Consider the following 14,883-nt stretch of genomic DNA (forward strand, 5'->3'; position numbering starts at 1 on the left):
TCCACATTTTATGTATACTTTCATATTTATAATGTTCATTTCCTATAATTTACTTTAAATTCTTTACAGAAACTTCTTGTCTTTAGACAGATGTGATAAAACCTATTACATTCAGCGAATAAATCTTTAAGAATAAAGTGTTGGTAGATCTTCATTTATTTCCGAAAATGTCTTTATGTGAATCGATGGTATTTATAGGACTCGTTTTAAAATCGAATTTAAATATTATTTAAGTCAGGTGTCCTGCGTGAAGTAGGTTATTCTTACGTCTGTCCTATCTTTACATCATTGTCAACGAGTTAGCAAGTTTCTATGAAAAATATTATCCCTATATTTATCACATTATTTCTTCGATCATGTATCTAAATTCACGCTATAATAATATGATTTTAAAGCCTCGAACATGCTGTAATAACAATTGACAAAAATCATTTAAAATTTTAGATATGATGAGTCTTGATTAGAGCAGAATGACAGACTAAAAAAGAAGACACGTCACCTTTAAACTACAAGGAGGGGGGGGGGGCTAGATCATAATGTCTATCATTGAGTCAAATGGCGTGGTTTCGATTCCCCGCTTGTACGTGATAATAAGTAGGGTCGCCTGTCCAACCTCGTGGGTTTTCTCCGGGTCTTCCGGTTTCCTCCCACTGCTAAAGACCTCTACGCACAAGAGAATTATTAAATTATATAATTGAACCATTATGTTAATCTCGAAATTATCGAGTTTGTGAAGAGTGGACGTTAAACCTCATTTCTCTATCTCTCCCCTTAAACCTCAGACTACGGTTAGGAATTGTATAGATTTGACCTCGAAGCAAAAGGGGTATAGACCAGAGATTTATATGCTTTTCATGAATACATAGTATTTTTCAAAAATTCCAATATTGTCTGTCACGACCCCACGAAAAGTGCTTGGCAACCCCAGCTGGGATCGCGACCCAGAGTTTCGGAACCCAGGCTCTAAACCATTGTCGAAAAAAAGACATCTTTGTGTTACGGAAAATGTTTAATCTATCAATAAAGGAGTGTTATAATATGCATGTTGTTTTGGGTTTTTTTGGTATTTACGTCCAGGAATTGATCAATATCATATTAGGTGTTACTAATTGAATTTTTATGGCTACTGACATATGTAATATTGATATTTGTACAGATTAATAGCATGCGTACCAAAGCAATAAAACAATTATACTGTATATACATGGCAATTCTCCCTTTAACATCATCGCTGCAAATACATCAATATGAAATAAGTAAATATTTACATCCGATAATTATCGGTCGTTCCACAGGTTCTTTTATGATGATTAAAGAATATAACTTTTACTTGTCAACAAGATCATAACTTAAGATGACCAAACCACCAGTAATCAAGATTTCCATTTCTAATTCAGGGGTCCTAAAGACAAGTAATTTGTAATCGTCGATACTGGTTATTAACTGATTAAATGAGATCCGATTCTCACGCCGATTAAGCAATAACATATGTTTATTGCCCACCCTCCACCCCCACCACACAAAACACATACCACACCTACACACCCACACACACACACACCCACACACACACACACACACACACACACCTCATAAACTTTATAAATATACACTTAAAAAGTAGGGGATATTCTGAAACAATTGCCTACACATGAACATAAACAGTTCATATGGGCGGCTTATCTGACGGCCCCATTTCATCCGCAAAGAGATACACTGCCAAAAGTGAAAATGGACGTTTTTGATTTTTGTCTTAATAATGAGTAATTGCTCCACCAATCCTCAGACATACAGCAATTCGTCGTGGCATACTCCTAATCAACTGTCCTATCACGATTTGGGGCAATCTGACCCACTCCTCTTGCAGTGCCACGGCCAATTCTTGCAGTGTTGTTGGTTGACGTTGACGTCGACGAACACGTCCCCCCGATCAAATTAAACGTAACACACTAAAGCAAAGGCCGATAGGAAAGTAAACATGGATATGATAAACCAGCAAGCGGCAGTTTTCATCAAACCTTCCTTGAAGTGTCAAATTTGACAATGAACCCCTCCCACGTGTATGGCGCTATTGCGTGTCGCACATGCAGCTCAGTGGTTCTGTTGGGGCGAAAAGTTCTTCATCTGTGAACATACTCTCAAAGCATGTCAAGTGTCCTTGACTATTTAACATATCACAACCTGCATAGGTATTTGCATTTCAATATCCCCTATTTTTTTTGAAGAGTATAGGATATTAATATCTACAAAACCCAAAACATCGATTGGTTTCAGACTGGCTCTTTTTCAAATTCCTACTGATACCAGATCTAACTTTACACAACCTGGGTCACATTTTTGCGCTCCATTAGTAAAACTAGACACCTTTTTTCAATGTAGAAATGAACAAACTTCTATTGGATTTACATAATATAAAATCTAATTAAAGGAACATTTCTTTAATCGACTGACTTATGGGTTGGTCTCGGCATTTAAGAAACAGTCCCCTGTATCCGTAATATTTCAAATCATAAAATACAGAAATATTATTGAATAGAATATCAATTCAAAAACCAAATTAAAGTACATGTATGTCCACGATTTATGTTAATTGAGATATGGAACCATTATGTCTCGGATTTTCATAATAGAAATGGAGAGAAAAAAATACTGGGCTTTTTGACATTTCAGAAAAGAAATTAGCATTAGATTCCCCAGAGTTTTTTGCATGCTAAAACTTTTAACCACGCCATAAAGTTTAAAACAAAAATACGTTGGATATAACCACGTATCGGGAGGTAGAGCAAGCGCAAACCAATGGCGTTTAATATTGCGCTATTTTGCTCAAAACAAGTTAATCATAAACTTCTATTGTTTCTACAAAATATTGACTTTTCTACACATGTTCCCCTTTGAAGAATTGAACTGAACATAGTTTATACTAAAATACATAAATCGCATAAACGAATGTCGCACACAGAAACATACAAAATAACGCTTTTTATGTTGAGATATTCTTTAAAGAGGATAAACATAAATTTACCTGTTAAAGCTAAGATGACAACTAGAAGTTTATACCGGCTAATGGAAAGTTCCGCTTCCTCTTTAAGTCTAGTTTAAAACAGGTGCACATCAGAACATATTAAGCAAAATTCTTGCACAGATCGAAGCGTCTAGAACATTCTTGTTGAAGCTTTAAGATAGAAACGTCTAATCCATGCTTCTATAAGCTGGGTGGTGTTAAAGGTGTACAAATACTGAACAAGACTTTCAAATATAGCAAATTTATCAATGATTTGTACGCGTGGTTGTACGAATTCTAAGCCTAGCCCACTACCAATGAAATCTCAGATAAGTTGAAGTCGTTTGTTTCTACGCGACGTTTGATAATTTGATAAACACCCGCTGATTGGCAGACTCAACCAATGAATTTGTTTCTTGGTAACTGACGTCACGTCAAGGAGTTTCTGTTTATTGAGGGGGTAAAGATGTCTTTACAATTTGATATGTTCATCTCACATAATGAAAGTAGCGTGGATACTTGCAATTACTATTCATATGATGCCGCTTAATTGTATTTACAGGCTATCGAGTCTCACTATGATTCGAGTGCTTCATAAAGAACCTTTCAGAACACGAGCGATATAGTGAACTCTGAACGGCTTAATAAAAGTACAAAATACAAATTTATCATTAGTTTAAAGAGAAATTACCGCCAAAATGTAAAATAAATTGAACTCAAACCAAGAGCGATAGGCATTTTAAAAGTACAAAACCATTTATTTAAATACAAATTATGATATAATATGTTGCAGGGCTTCAATGAATGTACCAATTGTAGCGGCTGTAATCGTACGTTGTAAACCTAAGAGCAGGTAAAATACGACGCTAAATCTACATTAATAAGATTGTTATCCTCTAAGCTAAATCAAAAATATTGATTGTTTCATTATTTTCCGATATTAACCCTTTAAAACTGGTTCACGTAAAAAAAAAAAACGTCCATCATGTAAGTCGATTTAAATTCATAGACATTCTAAGACAATTATATTGCAATATTCTAAGAATACATATTAGAAGAAATGGCCAGAAGTGACAGCGAGTTTGTTAGAACTTGTAGTAGTTTCGGTGACAGGAGATATCCGCGACTCTAAGCTGGTGTAAAGGATTGGCAGGGAGGGTGATTTGGGGGTTTGACCCCTCACCCTGCATATAAGTAAATAATGTCTTATTGTATTAAACGTCAACGCTGATTAATCCATGTCTGACACGCCCTTCGAGTACAACTTGTCAGATCTTCATGTAGTGTAGGCCATCGAAATTATAAAAAAAACTAAACGAAATATAGATCTGTATTATAATCAGATTGAGATATGTAAGTTGTATGAAATACAAGGGAACGTTGTGTTCAATATTATATCTTGGCAATTTGGAAACCAATCTAAAAAAAAATACCCGTGTCAAGGACGTTTGGCTTTGTTTTTAGAATTCATTAAAATTCAATGACGTTTGGCTTTGGTTTTAGAATATTGTATATCTCCGACCCACTTGAAATAATTTTTTTGTTCATGTGACCCCTGAATCAAAATGAGTTTGACATCCCTGATATAGATAATTAATCAGTATACATACGTCTTTGTAGTCGTCACTAGCAGAGCTGGTATATAAAAATTCATAGGTTTTATCAAAACCCAGTATTTCCTGGTTATCTGAAAAGACACATTTGCAGCAATACCAGCTTATTTTTTCAATTAATTAGAAAGAAATTACTCCCAAAAGAGTTTATATGTCATGTTTTATTGGGTATACATGGAATATATTTACAATGATAAAATCTTTAAAAACAAGATTCACTTGATTTGATATTTGTTTATTTGGTGCAATGTCCGCAGGTTTATCTTGTAGATTTTTGTTTTACGCCTAGTGCGGTCCTCCTGCACTTACTATTACAGTATTATTTAGGTTTTGCCATATATCTATTTTAGTGAGAAAATTACATATAGATGCTTTGTTTCAATTCAAATATTTGTTAGGAATTTATCCCCAAATCTAACCTGAACTAAAAGTTTACAGATATATTAGTAGAAATACTGTTTTGGGAGAACTTATATGCCCCCCCCCCCCCACCCCACCGATTTGTTGAACCGTCCATTTTTCGGGCAATGTATTTCAGTTTTTCGGGCACTAACATCAGAGAATGGATAATGCGACCATATCTCATGGAAGTATAATTGTGTAATTAATTAAAATTAAACAACCATCTCAGCTTTGTGGAAAATTCATTTTAGTTAATGATTGATTCATTCAGAAAACTTTGGGTGACAAATTTTTCGGGCAAATAGGCTCAGCCCCCCTCCCCTCCCAACCCCCAACTCCCAGCTGAGATTGGCCCCCTACACCTATGTAGCCCCTTACCTGTTGTTCAATCCGATTGTTGAATCAAATATTGTTTAAACTATTGTTGTCCCTCCTATCCGAACGACTGGGCATTGTCCTTCAAGCCCAATCCCATCCCGCACCACTGACGGGGGAACCCGCACCATGTTTGTCTTGTACATGTACATATCTCATCTGTGTAAGTGTAGTAAATGTGAAAATGAAACCGAATTTGATGTTTATACATGTAGTGACAGTGCTGATAACAACTAACTTCGATGACATTTAAAGTGCAGAGTAACTGCGTAATTTTGATTTTCAATAATTGTTTTATTTCAATAAATAATTAGTTTTTGTCTTATATCTATATCTGTTAGACAATTACGCAATTATAGATATGGTTTCAGTTTAAATGTTTGTAATTCGGCTTTAAATATCTGAACTAGAGGTTGGCATCTACCTGTAGTAAAAATAACGTAGGGTCTAACTGAAAGGGTGTGAGCTTATGTTTTAGTGGAAAAAATCACGTGGTTTCAATGCGATTTACAAAACTACGGACAGAGACTGGTCTCCATTACTTCATAGACATATTGCTCAACCAATGTCAAACATATCTCCTTGTTCATCAGACTAAGCGCCCATAATTTCTGGGTAAACACCCGCTCACCAACCCTTGCAGTCCCCTGGGACCCCATTAACGATATAAATATTGGGCTTTTGTGCTCACACATGGTCTTGTGCGTCATACATCATCAGCAGTCAACACGCACCTAAAATACTGTTACCGATTGCAGACATTTGGCAGAAAGGGAGATAACTCTCTATTACGGTTAATCGATTTCCAAAATTCTGTATGTTCCCATGTGCATTATGTTTTTTTTTTCATTTTGGTTTAAATCAAAATTTAACCAATATCACATTCTTTGCCGACGATGAAAGAATTTGGTGTTTTCGCCAATATTTAATTTTATGTCGAACTTCACAACTGTTAGTATAGATATAGCATTTACTTGAATATTATCACATTTTTCAGCTGGCCCTAAATCGAGTTAGTGCAAACTTTTTGCTTGGAACTCTCTGGATTTGTTCCTGGTGTTATAAGCTTTCCAAAAATGTATAGTTTGTTTATTAGGGAGGACCATGTAGCGGAATTGTGTTTCTAAGCAAGCTGAAAATTTTGGCTGCATAAATAGCAGAGTAATGTAAGTTTTGTTCATACTCCTTGTAGTATAACGATTGATGAATCTACATTTTTTTTTTTTTAGAAAAAGAAAAGGGATCCAAGAATTGCGAAAGAATATGATTATTCGTGGCTTTAACCACATACAAGTTATTGACACACAGGTTTTCTCCGGATATAAAACTTTTTTTCTAAATATTGTAAATAGAATTTTTTCGGTGCCATGTCAAAATCATTGAACTTTGACCTGGGCGAATTTATGTGCCGATCTCTGGTGTTTGAATTCATGGGCCTTGCATACTTTGTATTTAAGGGAAATAACAAGCTTTCAATAGGTCCGGTCTACTATAGGTATGCTAGCTTAGGTCATTTTGACTTAATGGCTATTTGTGTCATAATGTGTGGAATGCTGTCTCTGATCATCGGATTGGTTCAAATGTGAGTAGCACCGATAAATCAGTTTAATTTGTGGTGTCTGTGGGTAGAAAATATGTCTAGATATTTGACTTATTTTATGTACAAATCGCATGATAATTAAACCATTTATATACCAGTAAATAACCAATACGACAAAGGAGTGGGGGAAAAGCTAATGGAAAAAAATCAAACCGTACATCAATTTTAAAATACATACCATAATTATGTATTCCACAAATCCATTAATCTGTATAAAATGATTCTTAGTTTCTTTTGCAGACTAAATAATTGTTCATGCTAAAACACAACAGTCTGAATGAGGACTAAGGTGTACTCTGTTGACCGTAATTTAGAAACACATTTAAGTTAGAGAATCTCTTGACCAAAGATTTTTTTCCGTACAGATGCATAAAGAATTGAAGTTTCAAACATCGTGAGATTCAATAAGTTTGTAAATGACCTTAATTTCTTTTTTAAATTCATGCAAAGCCTGGACGTGTTATAATAAATGCCTGAAGAGCAACTTCGGTTGTGAAAACGTTAGCACAAATTATGTAGTTTCATTTTACATGGTTATACTGTTGAAAACTGTAGAAGTAGGTATAGTAAAGATAAAGTTAGAGTTGATACCCAGGGTAGAAAATTACTTTACATTTGCAAACAGGCTTCTATACGTATTTTAAATGGAAGAACTTGTGGGGATTCCTCAGAAGAATTTACTTCTTACCATTATAATGGCAGAACAGTTGTGAATTATACTGTTGTGTCAGAAACTTTATTACATTTAATTTTCACTTTTAGAGTTTGTAATCATTGCCAAACTTAGTTTATACTTGATATAAAAATATCCACAGCTAAATTAAAAGGTGATCTCAATAGGAAGGCTTTCAATCCAATTAAGTTCATCTGGGACAATAATGTTAAGAATCAGATCCAACGAAATTTTGAAAAGTTTAGTGTTTGTAACGTTTCAGAAAGTATAAGTCTTGAAAAGAAGATTAATGAATTGGAAACGGGCATTAAGGCAAATTAAAGCCAGTCTTTGAAACCTAGGCTTATTAAAAAGAGGAAAAGAATGACGAAACCATGGTTTCAATCCTCCTGTTCACAAACGAAAAGAAGTCTTAATCAAAAAAATCATAACGATCCAGTTATACGTCAAACTTACTACAGACTGAAGCGGACCTACACAAAAATGCTTAAGGAAGAGAGGCTTACTTATAAACAAAAATTGATCAGTAAAATCGAAGAAATAAATGTATCGAACTACCTTTAAATCTCACTTTGAAACACCTGGTACACACACTACTATTGATAATACTTTTGATTACAATTTTATGGATAATATCAAAAAGGCCTTGTAGGATTTTGAAAGTACAAGCATGGAGAATGAAGAGTTAAATTTTCCTTTATCTCTTCTAGAGATTCACACCCATATTTCCAAATTGAAAGTGGCAAGAGTGAAGGCCTTGACCGTCCTGGACGGGATAAGTAATGAGATTTTAAAAGCTTTAAAATTCCAAATTTCCCCGCACTTAATGTACTTATTCAATAATTGTTTACAACTTGGTTACTTTCCCCAGAGATGGGTTAATGATATCATTGTCCCAATACCTAAAGTAAAGTCGCCACTTTCAGTAAAATGATTTGAGAGGCCTGACAATAACTAGTTGTATAGGTAAATAACTTATAAGTATTTTGACAAGTAGATTGACTAAATATTTTCAATCGCAAGCAATGCCATCCTAATTTCAATGCGGTTTCCGAAAGAATTACAAAACATCAGACAACATAATTATCCTTAGGTCTCTTGTTGATAAATGTTTTAAGCAAAATAAATATTTGTATGCATGTTTTATAGACTTATAGACTGATCGCGTATGGAGAGATGGTTTGTTTTACAAACTACAGTCGTTAGGTGTCACTGCGCCGCTATACAATTGCCTGAAAAGCATGTTTTCTAATAGTAACCTTCAGGTCAAAGTTGGAAATTTTCTCAGTGCTGAATTTAAAAATGATGTTGAGGTCATGCAAGGAAATAACTTAAGTCCCCTACTGTATAATATATATTCATAGATAAACTACCTGAACTTCTGATGCAATCTACAGACCTACCACGTTTAGGTGATAAACCCATACCAGCTCTTTTGTATGCGGATGATATTATTATATTCACTTTAACACCAAGTGGACTCCAATCATCCCTTGATATTGTTGGCTCATATAGTAAAACGTGGAGATTAATATTAAGAAAACACAAATTATGTTTTTTAATAAATCTGGCAAGACATGTTTCCAGAAATTTTATATAAACAATGCTAAACTTGAAAATGTTAGTGAATACAAATATCTAGGTATCTCAGTTCAGTCATCCAGTTCTCTTAGTAAAGGCTTTGAGTATTTAATTGATAAATCATTAAAGGCATACTTTAAGATTATAAAAGCTTCTTCTCATATTAATGTTTCACCTCATATATTATTTAAACTGTTTGACTCATTAGTCAAACCTATTACCTTGTATGCATGTGATTATTGGGGTGATTATAACAAACATTAATAACAACTTAAAAATTGAAAAGCTATATTTAAATTTGTGTAAGAGTATTTTGAAAATTCACAAAAAGGCTACTAACTCAGTTTTCTTGCTGAACTAGGCAGATTTCCTCTCTTTCTAGATGTGAAATATAGAATGGTTAAGACATGGATATAATCTGAAGTTAAATGTTATAATTCATTAATGTCGCTAGCTGTCACAGATGGAAACAGGAATGGGTGAAATATTTACTCTTGCAAAAAAATGAAACTTTTAATACAGAATTCTTTTTACACTTATTTAAAACCCGATTACATGATATATATATATATCCAGTCCTGGAAACACACTGACCAGAGTAAGACTATCCAGCATCTAAATGGACATATGAAATCAAATTTAAAACCTGTTTTAATATAATATAAAGAATTCATATAACATCGAAAATTATTTATGTGCACTGAAAAAAGAAGAAAGGGGTGCACTTAGTAAATTTAGACTTAGTGCACATAAACGGGAAGTTGAAAAGGGAAGAGACAGTAAACCCTTTATTCCTCGTAATGAGAGATTATGTAAAAACTGCAACCTTCAATTGGTAGAAGATGAAAAACATTTCTTATTGTATTGTCCAATTTATGATAATTTGAGATGCCCTCCCAAGCCATATTAGGTTATCATAGGCAAGTTAAGATACATGTAATATAAGATACAGAACTAATACCTTACTTGAATCCTCTGTGATAACTAGCTGGACCTTAAACCCCATACTCCACTCAGTGTTTCGTTTGATTATACTTAACCACACTCAAACACTGCTGGACTGACGGGTGATTCCTGTCCCAAATTATGTTTCGTTAATCGGGATTAACCAGAGCTTTAAATATGTTAACGTAAAAGTGTATAGTGACAATCGCACCTACATTACGTCACAACGCGGGAAATTCATTAACCAGAGAATAACAGAATATTGCAGAAAAACTAATTGTGTGATAAACAAGGCTATCCAAAATGCTGCAAACATAAACATTGTCATGTAGAATATGTTTTTCACAATCTTTTAATACATTCAATCAAAGAAACGGGCTGTCGTGTTACGTATGTATCAGTTATTTCAACAAACGGAATGAACAGAATCCAACTACGATTTCCAACCATGGAACTCAGGAGAGATTTGATTGAGCGATATAATGAGACAAACTTCGTCAAAACCCCAAGTTTCTGCTCCAAGTACAGCAATGGCTAGAAAGGAATTACTCGGGCCATTGCTTCAGGAATATGTTAAACCCCATCCATTTCGATTCTGTGGTAAATCACACTGCATCCAGATATCAAGTCTAGTCTAGCAGCCATTAATAATTGACTGTCATACCATAACATAAACTACACTGACAGGGCAATGTTATGTCAACATATTAACTCATTTAAATAAATCCATCCACGATTAATGAAGACGGCTGTAGACGCACGTGTTGGTTTATCTATTAAAATGATAATTTGTTAGTTCACAAGTTCATTGTTACTTAGGCTATCGTGTAGAAATGTGATTAATGTCTCCGTCCTCCACCTTTCATCTAACAAAAAGGTATTCGTCATTTGTTCAATTATAGATTCTTCTTTGCGTGAAAGGTGTTTTTGTAGATAAGAATAATCGAAGATTTCCGATCAATCATAATTAATACAGGTCTTTTATGTTTTATTAAGTAAATAGAATAAAACTTAGTAATACGAATCCTTAAGTGCATTCAAATTCGAAGTCAACTAATGTACCTGGACACAGTCGTTGAATTGTATATTGACTTTACCAGAGAAATGTGCCACGATAACTGTAGAGTAACCATGACAAAAGGGTACATATACACTGTCTCACACACGGCACTACTGTTATAACCTCAGGTCCGTAGGAACAAATTTTAAAGGACAATATTGGTGTCAGTCATTATTACATATGTGATAGAACTGGTTAAATGCATTCCAAATATAATTTTAACACAGAGATCATTGCTACGGGAGACGTGTAACAAGCACATGAAGAAACGGGAAGTGACGCCAAACATGACAAACACGATTTGTCCTTCTATATAATAGACTGAAGTAACGAGCGGTAACAGGATCGAATTTCATTTCACTGATAATTTCGTTGAAGTTGAAAAGTTATTATATGGGACGGTGAGACGGATCAAATATAACACCTAGATTTTTAACCCTTGTTGCAAATTCAATACTAGAATCAGGAGTCGATGCGAGACGCTGTGGTGTTCCAACAAGTATTGCTTCTGTTTCATGTTGCTTAATTTTGTTTCACCATAATAATGGACACGTTTTATACGCTTTAATTTCAGTTCAGAAACACTTGGGTTTAATATTATTGAGTGAAGGAATACAAACAATTTTTATTTTCTTATCTTCGTCATTGAAATCACCTTGCGGTATTGACAGGGACGCGTTCTGTTTTACGGTTGTATTTAAATTTACAAACATCTGACGCGGATGCAGTGTCATATTGCAATGGGATAATGTAATCTAACAGCCAAGTAGATAAGCCTAGTATATATTGCGAGTGCCAAAAACTGTTTATCATAGAAGTCACCCAATTCAGTACTAATCTTTATTTGTTGAAATCAAATTCTAACAATAAACTTGACAGAATAAGAGTTCTTCAACCAGCTATATATAGTTGAAGAACTATACAAAACAGTACATAACTTTAAAGGGTCACCATTTCTTCTGTAATTATTTTTATTTGTTTTTTTTTGGGGGGGGGGGGGTATTCTGTATTATAATAATTTTGCAAAAGAAAAGAATTTTGATAATAAATGAACTGATAAAAGCATATAGGAGGCAGACCACCATTAAATTTCACCATACCGGTACCCAGTTCGTCTATTTATAGCAATTCTCTCTGTCTCTTTTCTCCCCTTTTGCATACCCATTTTTGTTGATTTTTTGGTCTAGAATGGACGAAGAGGGTTTGAATTAACATTTTCTGCCAGGTTTTGGTAAATATTCATGATTTTGAGACGGAAGGATAACGGCGTTATCAGGTTAGCTACGGTGATATGTACGGCAACTAGTTACATGTTTTTAGTATGCTTCTTCAAGTCTGTGTATCTCAAAATTTTGGCGGTCAACCTCATACAAATTTTAGAGCAAAGACATGACCATTTGTTTCTCTGTCTGTAGTGAAAAGCATTCAGCCCAACGAAAATTTTGGAGAAAAGTTGGAGGTGGGCAAAGAGACCAGAATTAACGTTGAAGTCAATGGAGAAATTAGTGGTGGTCTGCCTCCATTTAGTCTGATTTCACAAGATGGGGTTACTTCCCTTCATTCATAAACTATGTTTTGACGTCTGCGTTCTGCTTAAACAGTAGTGATATCACAAATACTAACCAACGCTTGTGATTATTTTGGCCATGCTTGATTTGATAAGAGTAGGGCGGTGGTGGTGGGGGGGGGTCAAAGGTCAAATGAGGTCATTTACTTTGAAAGTTTATACGTAGCCATTCTTGTATCATGAAAACGTGCTGAAAATGGTCGAAACTAATCACTCTCTCAAAAAAATGTGAACTTGCTAAATTCAGCTTTGTTCTTTGTGACCTCGGGGGTCAAAACGTTAGATTTTCCATTTTTGCACTAGGAAGATTTAACGCAATACACGTCAGAGAAAATATAAAAACTAAAGAGAAACATTTTCTGCCTAGTAATAGGAACATTCCGAACATTTAAAATTTATTTTTAGAGGTCTTTTACCGTACGTTTACTTTGGAATGTTGAAAAAGATCTTGCACAACAGAACCAAAACACTTCGAGACCCGTTTCAAAAATACTTAAATACTTTCAAACCGAAATCTCTCCGATTTAGTTTCACCTCGATTGCTATACATAATGAAACTAGTTGTCCGAAAAACAATTGAATAGTTACATGATTGGACTCCAGTCTGCAGGCCGCGTTACGAAGCCTGTCAAACGTTTCCCCAGTGATGTTTACCAATACGGCATTTACATTTCGTGATCTATAAGCTGAAATTCATTAAAACTCATAAAAAAATTTGCACACTTTTAATCATGTCGTCAGATACGTGTTTCCCGGTCACGGATTAACGTCGGTTTTCCCAGATTGGGATTCCCGGAAATCCACCCGGACTGCAGGCTGGAATCCAACCATGGAACTATTCAATTGTTTTTCGGACAACTAGTAATGTATAGTAATCGTTGTTAAACTATATGAGGAGATTTCGATTTGACAGTTTTTACGTATTTTTTGAAACAGGTTTTGAAGTGTTTTGGTTCTGTTATGCAAGATCTTTTTCGACATTCCAAAGTAAACGTACGGTGCTAAGACTCCCTAAAGATACATTTTAAATGTTCCTATTATTAATTAGAAGAAGTTTATTTTTAGTTCTTATATTTTATGCTGACGTTTATTGCTTTAAATCTTCCTAGTGCAAAAATTTGACCTTTTGACCTCCGGGGTCTTAAAGAACAAAGGTGAATTTAGCAAGTTTACATTTTTATGAAAGAGTGATTAGTTTGATCATTTTCAGCATGTTTCCACGATACAAGAATGGCAGCGCATTCAATATGAGTGTAAATGACCTCATTTGACTTTTGACCCCGAATATCTCAAAACGCCCCAACGACGGACTGATTACCACTCGGCAAAGTATTCTACGCAAAATTTACCAATTGAAAAGTTGGTTTCGGTTTTGTGCCTGTTTGATGGACGCCTCCCTGCACTGAGCCGCCTGTCTATTACACTGTATGGTACTTGTCCACTGGTGCAATTAAACCTGTAAGTTATTTCTGCTTTTAGATCTTTCAGCAGCATTTGATACAGTGGACACACGATGTAACAAGATTAGCTCTGGTAATTATAAACAACAAACAATCTGACAAGAAAATTATAAGCTTCTGTATTGCACAGGGTCCAGTTTTGTTTCGCATATAGAAGACCCCATTGACCAAAATTACTGAGAACTATTAGCTGTAGTTCCACATGTACGGGGTTGACACTATCTGTCGTGTAAACCTTTTGCTGCTTGCCAAAGCCCAACTTAACTGGAGCGTGGCTCTGGGCCTGACTAGAATAGCGGGGCCCCTAACGCGACGAAAAGATTATTTCATATACTTTTGAATGGCACGCATGAGTAACACACAATTAAACGGTCTGTAATACAAGAATAACTACATAACATCTGATCACATACGAAATCTATTCAGTTCCGAATGACATACAATGCGCGGAAATGACATATAACGGCAGGGAACTGTTATAACAAGTGAAATCAACGGGTTGGGTTGTTACAGAGTTCAGAACAATTTGCGACTTTGTTTACGACTACTGAGCTCATCGATTATTATCTCATCATCCAGTGTTCGGAGAAATTCATTTTCAATAGG

The 14,883-nt window shown here is 34.9% G+C and overlaps 1 long non-coding RNA gene across 1 annotated transcript in view; it reads right to left on the reverse strand.

Moving 5' to 3' along the window:
* The window catches only part of LOC126823881 (uncharacterized), a 74,415-nt gene extending 71,136 nt beyond the window's left edge, over positions 1–3,279 (reverse strand). The window contains exon 1 of the long non-coding RNA XR_007681354.2: positions 3,023–3,279. This is a non-coding gene — a long non-coding RNA (uncharacterized LOC126823881). The remainder of the gene's footprint in view (positions 1–3,022) is intronic.
* Positions 3,280–14,883: the final 11,604 nt, after the last annotated feature.

Source organism: Patella vulgata, chromosome 6 (genome assembly GCF_932274485.2).
Source record: "Patella vulgata chromosome 6, xgPatVulg1.2, whole genome shotgun sequence".
NCBI classification, from domain to species: Eukaryota; Metazoa; Mollusca; class Gastropoda; family Patellidae; genus Patella; species Patella vulgata.